Source organism: Theropithecus gelada, chromosome 4 (genome assembly GCF_003255815.1).
Source record: "Theropithecus gelada isolate Dixy chromosome 4, Tgel_1.0, whole genome shotgun sequence".
Lineage (NCBI taxonomy): Eukaryota > Metazoa > Chordata > Mammalia > Primates > Cercopithecidae > Theropithecus > Theropithecus gelada.
This window is the reverse complement of record NC_037671.1, coordinates 89,191,186-89,203,967: the sequence shown is the minus strand read 5'-3', so window position 1 is coordinate 89,203,967 and position 12,782 is coordinate 89,191,186. Positions and strand designations below refer to the sequence as shown.

Below are 12,782 nucleotides of genomic sequence, written 5' to 3'. Positions count from 1 at the left end.
TGGAGCATCTTTTCTTGCCCCTCGGGGAAAACGCTAGCTAACCCTGGGATCCCAGGTCTCGATGGCTGCTCTCCTTCCCCAGGTGCAGCACCTAGGGCTCTGGACCCTACCCACGTGCCACACCAGCCCTCACCACCACTCTCACTCTGCTATGCCCCCAACCCTCGTCCTTCGCGGCCAGGAAGGCCAGGCAGAGCGGGGCGGTCAGCCGGGCCGGGAGGAGGGGGCTCTCCGGGCCGCGCGGCCGCACAAAGCGGGGAGATCGGCGGCGGCGGCGGCGGCGTGAGGCGCGCCCCCTCCCGCGAGCCGGCGGAGCGCGCGCGCCCGCCCCCGCCCCCCGCCCCAGCCCCCGGAGCGCCATTCGCGGAGCGGCTTACGCTAGTCGCCGGGCGTACCGCGCCCCAGCGGCCGGGGAGGTGCGCTGCCCGGCTCCCGTAAAGTTATTGTGAATGGGGAGCGGGTGACGTCAGCGCCGAATGTCAACAATGTAGCGATTGAGAGTGTGGGCGTTCCGGGGAGAGCGCGAGCCGCGCGGCGCGGAGCAAACAGCGCCGAGCCGCCGCCGCCTCAGCAGCAGCAGCAGCAGCAGCGGCAGCAGCAGCGGCCGTGCACGCCTGGGCTGCGGTCGCACAGCGCTAACGTGAGCGGCCGCCGCCCTCGCCACCCCGCCTGCCCACTCCCGCCGCCGCCCCGCTCTCGCTTTCTCCCCGGCCTCCCCTCGCCCCTTCCCCTCCCCCTTCCCGGCGCACTCGGGGGGCTGGGAACGAGCTGCCATGTGATGCGCGTCCTCTCCGCGAGCTTTCGGTGACCCCCGAACCGCCCACCTCGCCGGCTGCCGGGAGGGGGCTGCGAGCCGGGAAGACGCGGAGAAGAGGAGGCGGAAAAGGACGCAAAGTTCTCCGGCGAGGTGAGTCCCGGGCCCGGGCGGGGTGGTGGGGCAAGTTTGCGGGGGGAGCGAGCGGGCGGGGAGGCGTGGGGAAGCGGCGCGGGAAGGGAGCCCCTGCCGCCGGGCGCGCAGCCGCCCTCCCCGCGCCCTGCCCGCTTTTATGGCATTTTCTAGGAACGGGAAGGGGGTGGGAGCCGAGCCGGCGGCCGCGCCGCGCTGAATATGCGCTCTCCCGCCTGGCTGTTTACGGCGGCTGAGGCGGCATTGTATTTTGTTGGCGTCGAAGGGTGTTTTGGAACAGCAGGGGGAGGAGGAGCAGAGGGTAATAAGTCAGGCGTGGGGAGGGCGGGCTGCAGGGAGGCGCGCGTCTGCGCGAGCCGCAGCAGCTGTCAGACCCGCGGCCCTGCCTCCGACCCGGGGAGGCCCGGGTGCCCCGACCCCCAGCCCGCGATCCCCGCGCAAGGTCGGGCGGCCTCCTCCTTAACCCCCGGCGTGCGCGCCCCGGGCTGCTACGCGAGGACCTTGGCCGCGGCGCCTTTGCGCTCAGCTGTCAGCCGCCGCCGGGTGGCCCGGACCACCGCGACCGGCGGGGAATCAAAGCCCAAGTTTAGGGTCGCAGGAAGAGGCGAGCTGGGGGCCTCGCGGCGCAGACCTGGGTCGAATCTCTCCTAGCGAAAGATCGGGTTGTCGGAAAGTGTCCCGAGTAGCTAAGACCTAAGGGCTCCAGGCTTCTGAGAGGGAAATCTTGCACCCCCTCTCCCACAGATCCTGCATAAAGTCAAAGTGCAACACACACCCTACACTCCAGTCTCCAAGCCCCAGAAGCTTCACACAGGAGACTGGTTTATGAAGGGGACACTGCCCTCCCCGTCCCCGCGCCGAGGCGCTCCGTGGCCCAGCTGTGCTTCCCTCACCCGGCGGGTGTTCGGGAGCCCGGCGCCGCTGGAGACGGCGGCGGGCGGCGCTCACGGGCTACCCCAGGTGCCCACGGGGGGAGAGACTGGAGGGAGCATCTCGGCGACCTCAGTCTGGCCGAGGATTTGCAGGAACTCGGACCGTGAGGGGAAGCGGGCAGGGCCGGGATTGAGTGTGTGAAGGGGCGGCACACTCCTGGCTTCCGGGGTCGCGGGCGCGCGGGGCATCCCCAGCACTCTCCCGCGCGTAGGCGAGTTTGGCAACTTGAGGGAAGTTCTGGCGCGGCCGCTGCCGGGGTGGTTTGTCTGTGGCCCAAGGAGGCGCGCTTCGCAGCCTGCCCGCCAGGTCACTGCCGTCGCCGTGACCCGTAGCCGCTGGGAAAAGAGAGGGACCGGGGCGCCCCACCCGCGAACGCGAGATGGACCCGCACCCTCCCGGCGGGCCCGCGGACGGCGAGACGAGGCGTTCCTGGTTTCACCTTCGCGGTCTAGTGCTGCAGTCTCTCACTCTCTGTGTAAATTTCATCTGTTGAGTGTATTTAACTAAAAAGGGTAATTACTTTAGATAAAAATCCTTTCCTGCCTAGTGGGAACCTTGGCGGAGATGATGCCTAATGAGATATTTTGCTTTTGTCTGTTTAGAGTAAAATTAGAGATGTTAACGCTGATAACGGTTTTCTCAGATCATTAAAATGTAACATGTAGGAAAGGCATGTCGAGCTGCAAAGGCTCGGGCTGACATGAAAGAAGCTGAGCGTGAAAGACTGCCCCTCCTTTGGCGGAGAGGGCTATTTTGGTAAAGCAGCGGGCGTCTTGCTTAAAATGTGAGCTCGCCCCACCCTGGTTCTCTGGCTCCTCCCGAGTAAACGGCGTTTTTCATTCTTGCAGGTAATAATAAACGTGAGTCAAAATGACATCTTGTTAGAATTAGTCTTCAGTCTGTAAGAGAGATTGCCAAATTACAGTGTTGCATTCAAACTGCTCCAGTGAAAGGTCTGTCAGCATTTCCATTGTAAATTCAGTTTTTCTGGAGTTTATAATTTCACCACAGAACTTTGAGTGGCTGAAATGTTTTCCCTTCTAGTGTTCTGGTTTTTAAAAGAAATGTATTGATTGACCATTTCCAGCGTCCTTTTAACTCCTGAAACCTGAATATCTTTCAAATAGGGGAAGTCCCAGAAATGGAACACATAACCATGGAATAAAGTATTTTTGTTAGAACATAACTTTATCAGTGCAGAGCCGTATTTTCATTTTGGATGGCGGGAGGCTTCAGGTTTGCCATTTGGTAATCATGAATGTGTTGAGTAAATTCTTCTGCTGTCTGTCTATTCTGCAGGTGGACTGAAATGTCAGTTGGTGGTGTGTTTGCCAGGATTACATGGAGACACACACTCCTCAGTTAAGTGTGTGTCTGAACTCATAGCTAAATTATGAACACTCCTGTTAGTTACTTTTTTGGTTCTTTGTATGTTGCATGTCAAGATCTGCTATGAAGAAGAAGGGGTGAGGTGAAAGGGAGGGAGGGGATCAGGATTCACTTTCAGTATTACCAGTGCCTGGGAGAAAGCCATTTATTCTCTTCCTATTGAATTATGCCCTTTGACTCAGTATCTTCAGGCAGTTCTTTTCCAGTGGCTCACCTCTGGCTGCTGTGTAAGGGGCTTCATTATTTGCAAACTGCCTTGAAATCCCTGGATGAAAGGCACTGAATAAGTGCACAGTATTGTTATTCAGATATGGAATTTAATGATCCATTACAGTTCATCAGGAAAATGCACTTTGCAGTGATGGTAGGAAATGTTTCCACCTGATAGAGGGTAATAATAACTGCTTAAAAGTAGATTCAGATTACAGATGAGACAATTAACTCTAGCCATGTGCTCTTCAATTTGTTGCAATTCATTTTGTGATCAAAGTGAGTCACAGAGAGCCAGATGGTCAGGTTCATGTTCAGATCTCTCCTAGGCCAGCCCTTCACTTCTGGGCCCACTGTCTGCACAGCCGACAGGACTTAGTTATTCATTAGCGCTTGTGAGCTGTTTCTCAGAATTCGTAATCGAGGCTCCTGTGATGCCAACAAAAGGGCTCAAGCCAATCTGTATTGTTGAGAGCAGTTTAATTTTACTTAGATTAACTTTCAGTGTCTCTGGTGTGGATCCAGTCTTAACAAAAAGGAAAGAGACCCTAGTGGCTCTCTATCTCTGCTGTGCCTGGCCCCTCTACTCTAGTTTTTGAACCTCAGATTTCAGGGGTGTGACATCTAGCTTATTGTAAATGCAGGCTTGATTGTTAATGAATGAGAGAATACTTAGATAAATAATTATCTTCCTGTGTGTCCAGGGGGTGAGAGCCAGGACTAGCTTCATGGGCATAAGACCTGTGTAGTTACATAGGCCCCCTTCCCCTTCCCTGGTCAGAAGGACCTCACATTTGGTTTAAGGTTCTGCTGTTTTCTTCAGAAATTCTTAATAATTTTTGAACAAGGGGCCCCTCGTTTCCATTTTTCGCTGAGCCCCACAAATTATGTACCTACCTGGTTCTGGTGAGGAGCAGGGCATAGTGTGGAGTGGCAGGCTGCCCCTACTTAACTCGTTGTAGATTCTTGCCAGGGAAGAGTTGGTAGGACTACTGGCTTTGTGTTGCCACATCATTTGGTTTTTCCAGGGGAAGCTGGATATTGGATATTTATGCGGAATTCCCTGATTTTTGAATATTGGCTCAAATCTTTAAAACACTTTTGGATGAAAGCATATGTAAGAGCTAGAGTCGGCCTGCGGGCTGCTTGTCTCCCACCACTGAACCTACTGAAACATCTTTTTTGTTTAATATCTTTGTATGTCTCTATTTTCTAAAGGCCTGGCATATAGTGGATGATTTGTGAGTATGCACCCAATGAATGGTTACAACTAGCTGGAAAATAGAAAGTTGCCAAAAAAACAAAACTCGAAATCAAATCAACACTGAGTCCCACTCAGGGATTGATCAGCTTCCTTTTTAACAGAGAATTCAGCATGAAAGGCCGAATAATTTAATACCATGAGTACAATGCGATTCCTTGCAGGTGAATAATCCATTACTTTTGAACCACCTGCCATATATTTAGTTGTTGTTGACCAAATGGGGTAACTTGGCTGGGTAATGCCTGAGGACCTCCATGGGAGTTTGACATTTGAGGACACTCACCAAAATAATAGTTTTGATTTACTGAATCTGCACCATGTGCCAGACCTAGTGCTGACTACCTTACCTGTATGTACCTCATTGACTCTTCAAAGCAACCCTTTGAAATAGGTGTCGTGCCTGTCCATTCTGCAGAGTTGGAAGAACTAATCTCATGTTGGAATGAACTTAATCTGAATATAGTGCGTGTTTTCTTGAATGTCTAAAGGTTGTTTCCCCATTCTATGTACACAGTCCAGTCCTGGAATCAATGACTGGGCATGGTGTAGGACTGTGGCATACGGAGAACATGGTCCCTGCCCTCACATACACAGAACAGAGAACAATATAAAATGTAACATATTTGTCAAAATCTGCAATTCAGATAGCAGACGGACCGGACGCTGTGCATCTGCCTCCCTGTTTCTCTCCTTTCCCTGTCTGGGTGTTGAAGAAGCTTCAGCGACATATGAATCTCTCAGAGGTACTCACAGTTCAGAAGTCAGGGCTGGTTGCAAAAATTGGAATTTCTTTGGAAAAGAAGACAAGCTTTTGGCAGAGCTGGGGCCACATGTGGGAACGCAGCACCAAGGCCTTGGGAATGACGGAAAATTCCTTCTGTCTTGTTAATGGCAATATGTGACCTGTGCTGTCCTCCTATCTTTAAATTTTAAGTAAATATTTACAGATTGTTCAAGTCCAAACTGTGAAACCTGCTGTGAACTAAACATTTTGTAAACTCAGTAAGATTGCCCAAAATGTAACTCACCTTTCACCTTTTTTTTTGTTTGCAATGACATTTAATTTTAAAAAAAGAAAGTAGTTCCTTTTTTTTGGTCAGTTCAGGGTCTTTTAATTTTTTTCCTTTACTTTTTTCTTTTTTGTTAATTTCAAATATCAGTCTATCTAAAACTGAAACTTAATTTTACTATCAGCATGTTACTTAGCTTCCGTAAGGCTGGAAATATCCAAATCTTACCACTATGTCCTTTTCAAGGGCCATTTCATTTCTAAAGAATGTATAAATTGAACCTCATCCTGCTAGTGACACTACTTCAAAACTCAGGCAGGAATTTTGCCATTTGTTTTTCCTTGAGCTATTTTTTTCCAAAATAATAAATCTTCCCAATCCAGAAGCATTTCACGTCCTCCTTCATTCTAGTCATTGGAATTACAGCCAAAATGCCTCTCAGTCTTCCCCAGTGACTTCATAATCACCGTTTCTTCAGCATATTCCCTGGTTGACTTCTCTTTTATTCCTTAGCTTCATAATGAATTGCCCTTTGGTTCTGAGATGTGTCATTTTCCTCCCTGACCTTTTTGTTCTTTTCCTGAAGGCTGTAGGACATGCTGCTGCTGATGTGATGAGAGCCGGCGCTTGGTTGCTAGGTCCCTCCTGTCCCTGTGTCAGCTTTCATTGGCTCTTTTCCTAAGCATTTAAATCCTCCACTTTCCAGTCCTCCCATACATCTATTATTCTCTTCATGTGTGCCTGAGCCTATAGCTGGCATGTAGACAAAGTCCCAGTTAGTTACAGAAGAAAGCTTTTTGAGTTTCCAAGACTTCCATCACTCTAGTCTTGGGCCATCTTCTCTTCTCTCTCCTCTGTCACTTTCTGCAGTTACTTCAGGAATTTCCTCAGGATTTTCCAGGAGTCTAACCCAAAGACAGCTTAGACCTTCACTTTGGATTTTAAAGTTGGAAGATCCCAGTGTGGTGATTTCCATTCCACAAGCAGGAAACAAAGTGAATGTACATGCGCAGCATCTTTCCTTAGTGTTTCAGTATCCATAGATTTTTGCCAATTTTTCTTTTTTTCCTATCCTGTATTCTTCTAAGCAATAGAAGCTTGTGGATAGTACAAAATGGGCCAAGTATCCAGAAATACTGTTCCTTAGAGGCAGATGCCTCATTCATTCATTAAACAAATATATACTGAGTATCTCTTTTGTGGCAGGCATAGTGTTAGGTGACCACAGTGCTAGTGGGGAGCAAACCCAGTCCTGGCCCCTGGTCTCATGAAGCACGTCATCTGGTAGGAAGAATGGCACTGATCAGTTAGTAACAGATAACCCACTGCTCATGAAGGAAAGATATTTCATGCACCAGAGTGTCTAATGGGGAGATTTAACCTAGTCGGGAGGTTGGGGAAGCCCTCCCTGAGGAATTGTGGAGTGACCTTCCATCAGGGACAGTCCGAAACTTGAGATTCGCTTTTTCCTCCAGCTTCCTAATCCTATTAATTCACTACTCTCTTTGGCCCTTTGGAGTATTGCATAAGCCATGCTGGAACCTCTGGGGCCATTTTGGCAAATAATAGTTCCTGTATACAGAGTCCAGAATTGATTTATTTACCTGGGTCTTTAGAACCTAATAAAAACAGAAGTTAACTGCCAAGAGTACTGTTGATTTCCATACTTGGAAAAAATACAAGTTAACATTCTTATTTTGAACATATTTAGGGTGATTTTGACAATATTTGAATGATCAGAAGCTACAAAGATATTCTCTCCCAGTCAGCTGATGTGTGTAGGGCCTTTGGTGAAAAAGTGAGTCTAAAATCTGTCTGAAGTCCCTGGCTACTCCAGAGCAGAGGGTCTCCCTCCTCTGTGGCCCAAAGATGATTTCCAGGCTTGTGCAACCCATGGCCTGCAGGCCTCATGCGTGTTGAATGTGGATCAACACAAATTCAAAAACTTTCTTAAAACATGAGGGTTTTTTGTGTTTTTCATTTTTGCTATTTTTCTTGTTTTAGGTCATCACGTATCATTAGTGTTTAGTGTATTTTATGTGTGGCCCAAGACAGTTCTCCTTCTTCCAGTGTGGCCCAGGGAAGCCAAAAGATTGGACACGTCTTATTTAGACCATTCTTAGATGCAAAATTAAGGAATTTTGACAGCATCTATTTAAAATAAATTGATTATACTGCATGCTAACACCCCTCTATTTTCTTTTTCTTTGATGATAGTTAACCTGTATTGAGAGCTTCCTATGTGTGCTGCTCATATTTAACTCATGTAATCCTCAGAGCAACCCAGAGCTAGGTGTGATCACTAGAAGCCACAGCATAGGTGTCACTCAGCTAATGAATGGTAGGACTGGAATTGGACACACGCTGTCTGATGCTGGGGCCTGTTTTCTTACCGTGTTATGGCTCTCCCTTTTCCTTTTCTTCTTTGTTTGAAGTTGGAACTCTCTTTAGCAGTTCCCAGAAGCAGAAATAAAGGTCACCTCACTCTAAAATATTGGCTGTTTTATTAACATCTATCTTAAAGTTGAAAAATAATTTCTCAGTAAACCTGAGTGAATATATTCCCGTCTTTCACATGGCCCGCTTTCTAATAATTGCTTTCCTTAGGTTTTAGTGTCCATTTAGGGATCAGAAAGTAAAAGTGATGCATGTAAAGGCAAAAGAAGTACTAGGCATATAACTGAAATCCCATGGCTCTGTCTCCAGGGTTTACTTGTAACTCACATTCCTACCCTCTCGTTAGGTGGAGGGAATTTGTTTTTTGCCTTTTTTTTTTTTCTTGGTGGATAAGAAAAGGTAAAAGAAACTCAACCTGTAAGACGTAGAGTGTTCTACTGAGGAGGAAGAATTTCATTGAGAACTAATTCCATCAGAACTCCTAATTACAAATATTAGCTACCAGTAACAGATAAAAGCAGGTAACCTTTGTTCTCATTCTGGTCAATTTCAGGAAGAGGTTGTCTTGCCAGATTAGCATGTTGCAACTCTCAACTGGAGATTCGAATGGTTTTAAAGGACTCAGGCAGTTGGCATGTCAGTAACCGCCAACTACCTCAGGTTTGCAAGGTCACTGTTTAGAATGCTGACTCAGCTCTGCCTGGGCCAGACACCAAAGTTGTCATCTTTAGTCAAGAGGCATCATTCTCAGGAGCCACTTGAAACATTAAGCACACATTTGAAGCTCAGTTTGGGAAATTATCAAGTGTATGATTGTACAGTACTGTGCTTATTTTTCAGAATTTAGTTCAAATTTTGGAGAAGGCTAAATGGGAGATGCTTAGTGTGTCAGTGTTGGAAGTTTTAAGTGATTTAAAAAATCAAGCAGATGAGTGCATAAAGATTTCTATGCAAACAATGATGAGCTTAAAGCTGCTGATTTAGTGTGAGAATTACTTGCATTGATTTGTAGAATATCTGTATGGGTTCAAGATTCCATATTATGCAAATGAATAAGCCCCGAAGAGTCAAACTGAAAAAAAAAAAAATGAAATTAACTGTGAGAAATATTACCCATTCAGTAAGAGGAAAATGTAGACAGAGTTAACCCTTCCTTTTCATACATCTTCTTGGGAAGGTAAGTGCCAGGGATAATGGTCTGTGTCCCAAATGTAAAGAAGCTAGGCACGGTTTGCAGCCAGTTCCCCCATCCTCCTTCTGTCCTCACTTTTTTGTTTCTTGCTGTTTTACCTTTTGGCCACCTAGTCCCCTCAACTAGTCCTTGTCCTTCCCTTCCAAAACCAATCTCAGAGAAAGATTTTATGAACACAGTTTTACTAATATATAGGTAACTGAGCATACTTAGTGCGTTACTTTTCTGAAGCCTCAGCGTATTAATAGGAGACAAAGCCAAAGAAGTAAAACTCTAAGGATAAAAACTAGAATTTTGCACACTGGTAACCTGGTGATAGGAGACCATTTCTGAATGAAGAAGGGGCTCGTCATAAACAAACACAACCCTAGACAGAGAATATAGGCAAATGAATTGCAGAATATAAATCACAGTAGTATTAAAATATAAAGAGAAACCTGGCTGTAGAGTCAATGCCCTTCAGTCCCACCTCTCCCCCACCATACCCTCCTCCAGCAACCATGCTATGTTGAGTTGATGGCTCCATCTAGTGCCAGTGTGTGGAACTGTCTTGCAGGACTCCACTGTCATCTCCGGAGCTGGGTATGAAGAGTCCTCTTTCTCTGGGAACACACTGTCTAGTTGGGGACTGCCCTCTAGTTCCTACCTCTTTGTTTTTGCAGTTTAGTTATGCCTTCGTGTCTTTCTTTATCCCAGACTTAATTTGTTTCCCTCTTTCTAGTACACCCTCTTTGTACTTGTTTCTCCTCCTTTTTTCTTTTCCAACTCTCAATTTTTTTTTTTTAAACAGTACTTACAACTGGTAAGTATAAAGAGTTTTTTTTCTAACACTACTTTATACCAAAGTAAGAGAATTCTATGCATTTTAAATGAAACTAACAATTGAAACCATGTTGGAGAACCAGAATGACCCTAAAGTTGAAGTCCAAAAGTCTCGCTTAGAAGACTGTGTCCCTTCATCCTCCTGTAATTAGACATTTCCTCAAACACAGTTGATCAAGAGTGTTTTCTTTTAAATGGTTTTGGAAGTATCATTGTAGTATCATTTTCTACTTTTTAGATTATAAATTTAACCTCTCATATTTTAAGTTCAAGACATTTTCACAGACTATCAAGGAATGCTAGCTCATTGACCTGACCCTTTTTCTACGGGGAAATGTATTCTCAGTTCCAGATAACCAGTTCTGCACATTTGTAGGTCCTGTATAAAATGAGAGAACAGAGATGAATGAGAGGCATTGTCAGACAAAGCCTGGCACATGAGATCTGAATTAGCATACAGGTTTTAAGTCTCCCACATTAAACAGTACATTTTAAATTTCCACTTATGTTAAGCATCTTGATATTGTGGGTTTGAAAGTAAGTCCCCTCTGAAAAACAGGAACTGTGCTTGTCTGTTACCAGTTCTTGTGGTCGATATGGTAACTATTTTGATTTTTCAGAAGGGAGGAAAAGCAGTTAAATCTAGTTAAAATTAAAACCAGTTAAAATTAACTGGCTCGTGAGATTTCAGTGCAGCTGTTCCACACATAGCAACACTGAGAGTGACTTGTTTATTACCATGATTAATTATTATTAGTTGTTACTTCTTTTTGAGCAGTGGCATAGATTATTTATGTTGTTGGTCTAATCTTGGAAAATAGAAACTGCAAGCGTAGAGAGGTTCCCGTTTGCTAATTTGCATGTACCCTGTTTTTGTTTTTGCCAGGTAGGTGTGTGCACCTCATGTACACGAGAGTAATTTAGCATGTCAGCACTTTCCTACCAGCAATGCTTGCTGACTCATGCAGCTGTTGTAGCGCTCAGCTGGCCGCACTGTAAACTGCCCATAGTACCAGCACCGCCCTTGGAGAGAGCTCCGGGCTGCTGGGCTGGTTAGCAACTGGGCTGGTTAGCTACTGGGAAGCAATTTTCAGATCTGTGATCACTGCTGAACTGGGTCCCCTTCTCCTGCCAGCAGCCAGACACAGCCTTCTGGTTGCAGGGGAGAAAATTGGACAAATTTCTACCTTTGTAGGGACTGCATATTCATAGCATTTTTGGATATACCTCAGGAAAACTCTTTTTGTTTGTTTGTTTTGCTTCACTTTATTTTTCTGGGAATAGTTAAGGGGAGAGGCAAAATGGGCTGATAATAAATGAAAAGGGAATGTACTGTTATTTCCTACTTAAGACCAGAAGGAGTTTTCATAAACCTTTAACTTAGGCTTTCTTGGTGTAACTGAAACCTGACCCACTTCTCCCTCAGTGCAAAGCAGTGTGTCCTGAGTAGGGAAGCAGGGGCAAGGGTGCAAGTGACTAGCCTGACATTGTTTTATGTGGCTCAAGTCCCTAAGTGATGACAGCTTTTGTTTATATCCGTTCCCTGTTATTGAGGTTAAAAAACAAAACAAAAAACTTGACCTCTGATCATTTTAAAGCTAGCATATATTTTCAGAGATGGTTTCACTGTTTGTTTTCAGAGTTCAGTTTTGCTTATTTTCATCGGAAAGTGTGAAATGTTGCTTTTTTGAGGCTTCTAAATAAACTTCCTTTTGTAGATACAAGTTTATCCAATCATCGTAAACTGTCTTGAAAAGGATGATTAAAGTAAGATCAGCTGGGGAAGGGAAAGCTTTGCACACCCTTGAGGAGTTTGCCTCCTTTTTCTTAAGTTTCAGTAAGCATTCTGAAGCAGCTTTGACCAGTAATAAAGAAAAGCCACAGTGACTGTGTGTAACATGATGTTGATGGAAGTTCTTGGTTTCCGCCGATATGAATGACTCATCAGTATCAATAGAATTGTGACTTCTAATAATAACACAGTGCAAGACCTTCAAAACATGTGGTTTTAGCCCTTGCTTTTAGTGAAAGGTTGGAAAATATTACTTTGAGCTTTTCTTTTTTTTAATCTCTTTATTTTGCCCAAGTATAAAGTTGTTTTTTGTAGGAATGATGATCCCCCTGTTGTTTTCTCATCTTACTGTTTTTAGTTTCATTATGATTAAGGAGCCAAACTCAGATCATTTCGTTTAGAAATCTCTGCACTAAGCATCTCCTGTCAGGGCTATGTTTCAGGGAAATGTGGCTGAAAAGCAAATCCTCCCTGAATGCAGAAAGGAAAATACTAGTGCAGACTGCAATCCACTGAGCTACGTGCCTCCTACACAGCATCTATTGCGGAGGGCTGTGGTATTGCTGAGTAGCCATATAGCCCTGTGAGTCATTGTCAAAGGATTCCAAGAGGAAGGTTAACAGAAAATGCGAGTCAGAGGAAACAGCAGAGTGGAGCAGCTAGCTCAGGAAGAATTGTGCTACCTGCTAAGGGGCTGCCCAGATGTCACCGGGAGTTCAGGTGTACGTTCATCTTTTTGCAGCCCATTTCCATATGTCTGCATATGGGGACATTTTTGTTTTTTGTTTAGTTTTGGTTTTGCTGCAGTTTGGCCAGACAATCAGAGATCACTATTTTACCTCTGTATTACAGTGGTCTTATCCCAG

At 45.8% G+C, this 12,782-nt stretch overlaps 1 protein-coding gene across 1 annotated transcript in view; it reads left to right on the top strand.

The window, feature by feature from the left end:
* Positions 1–480: 480 nt before the first annotated feature.
* Positions 481–12,782, top strand: part of BACH2 (BTB domain and CNC homolog 2) — a 374,467-nt gene continuing 362,165 nt past the window's right edge. Inside the window, exon 1 of the mRNA XM_025384074.1 lies at positions 481–907. The gene's annotated coding sequence lies outside the window, so the exon portion shown is untranslated. The remainder of the gene's footprint in view (positions 908–12,782) is intronic.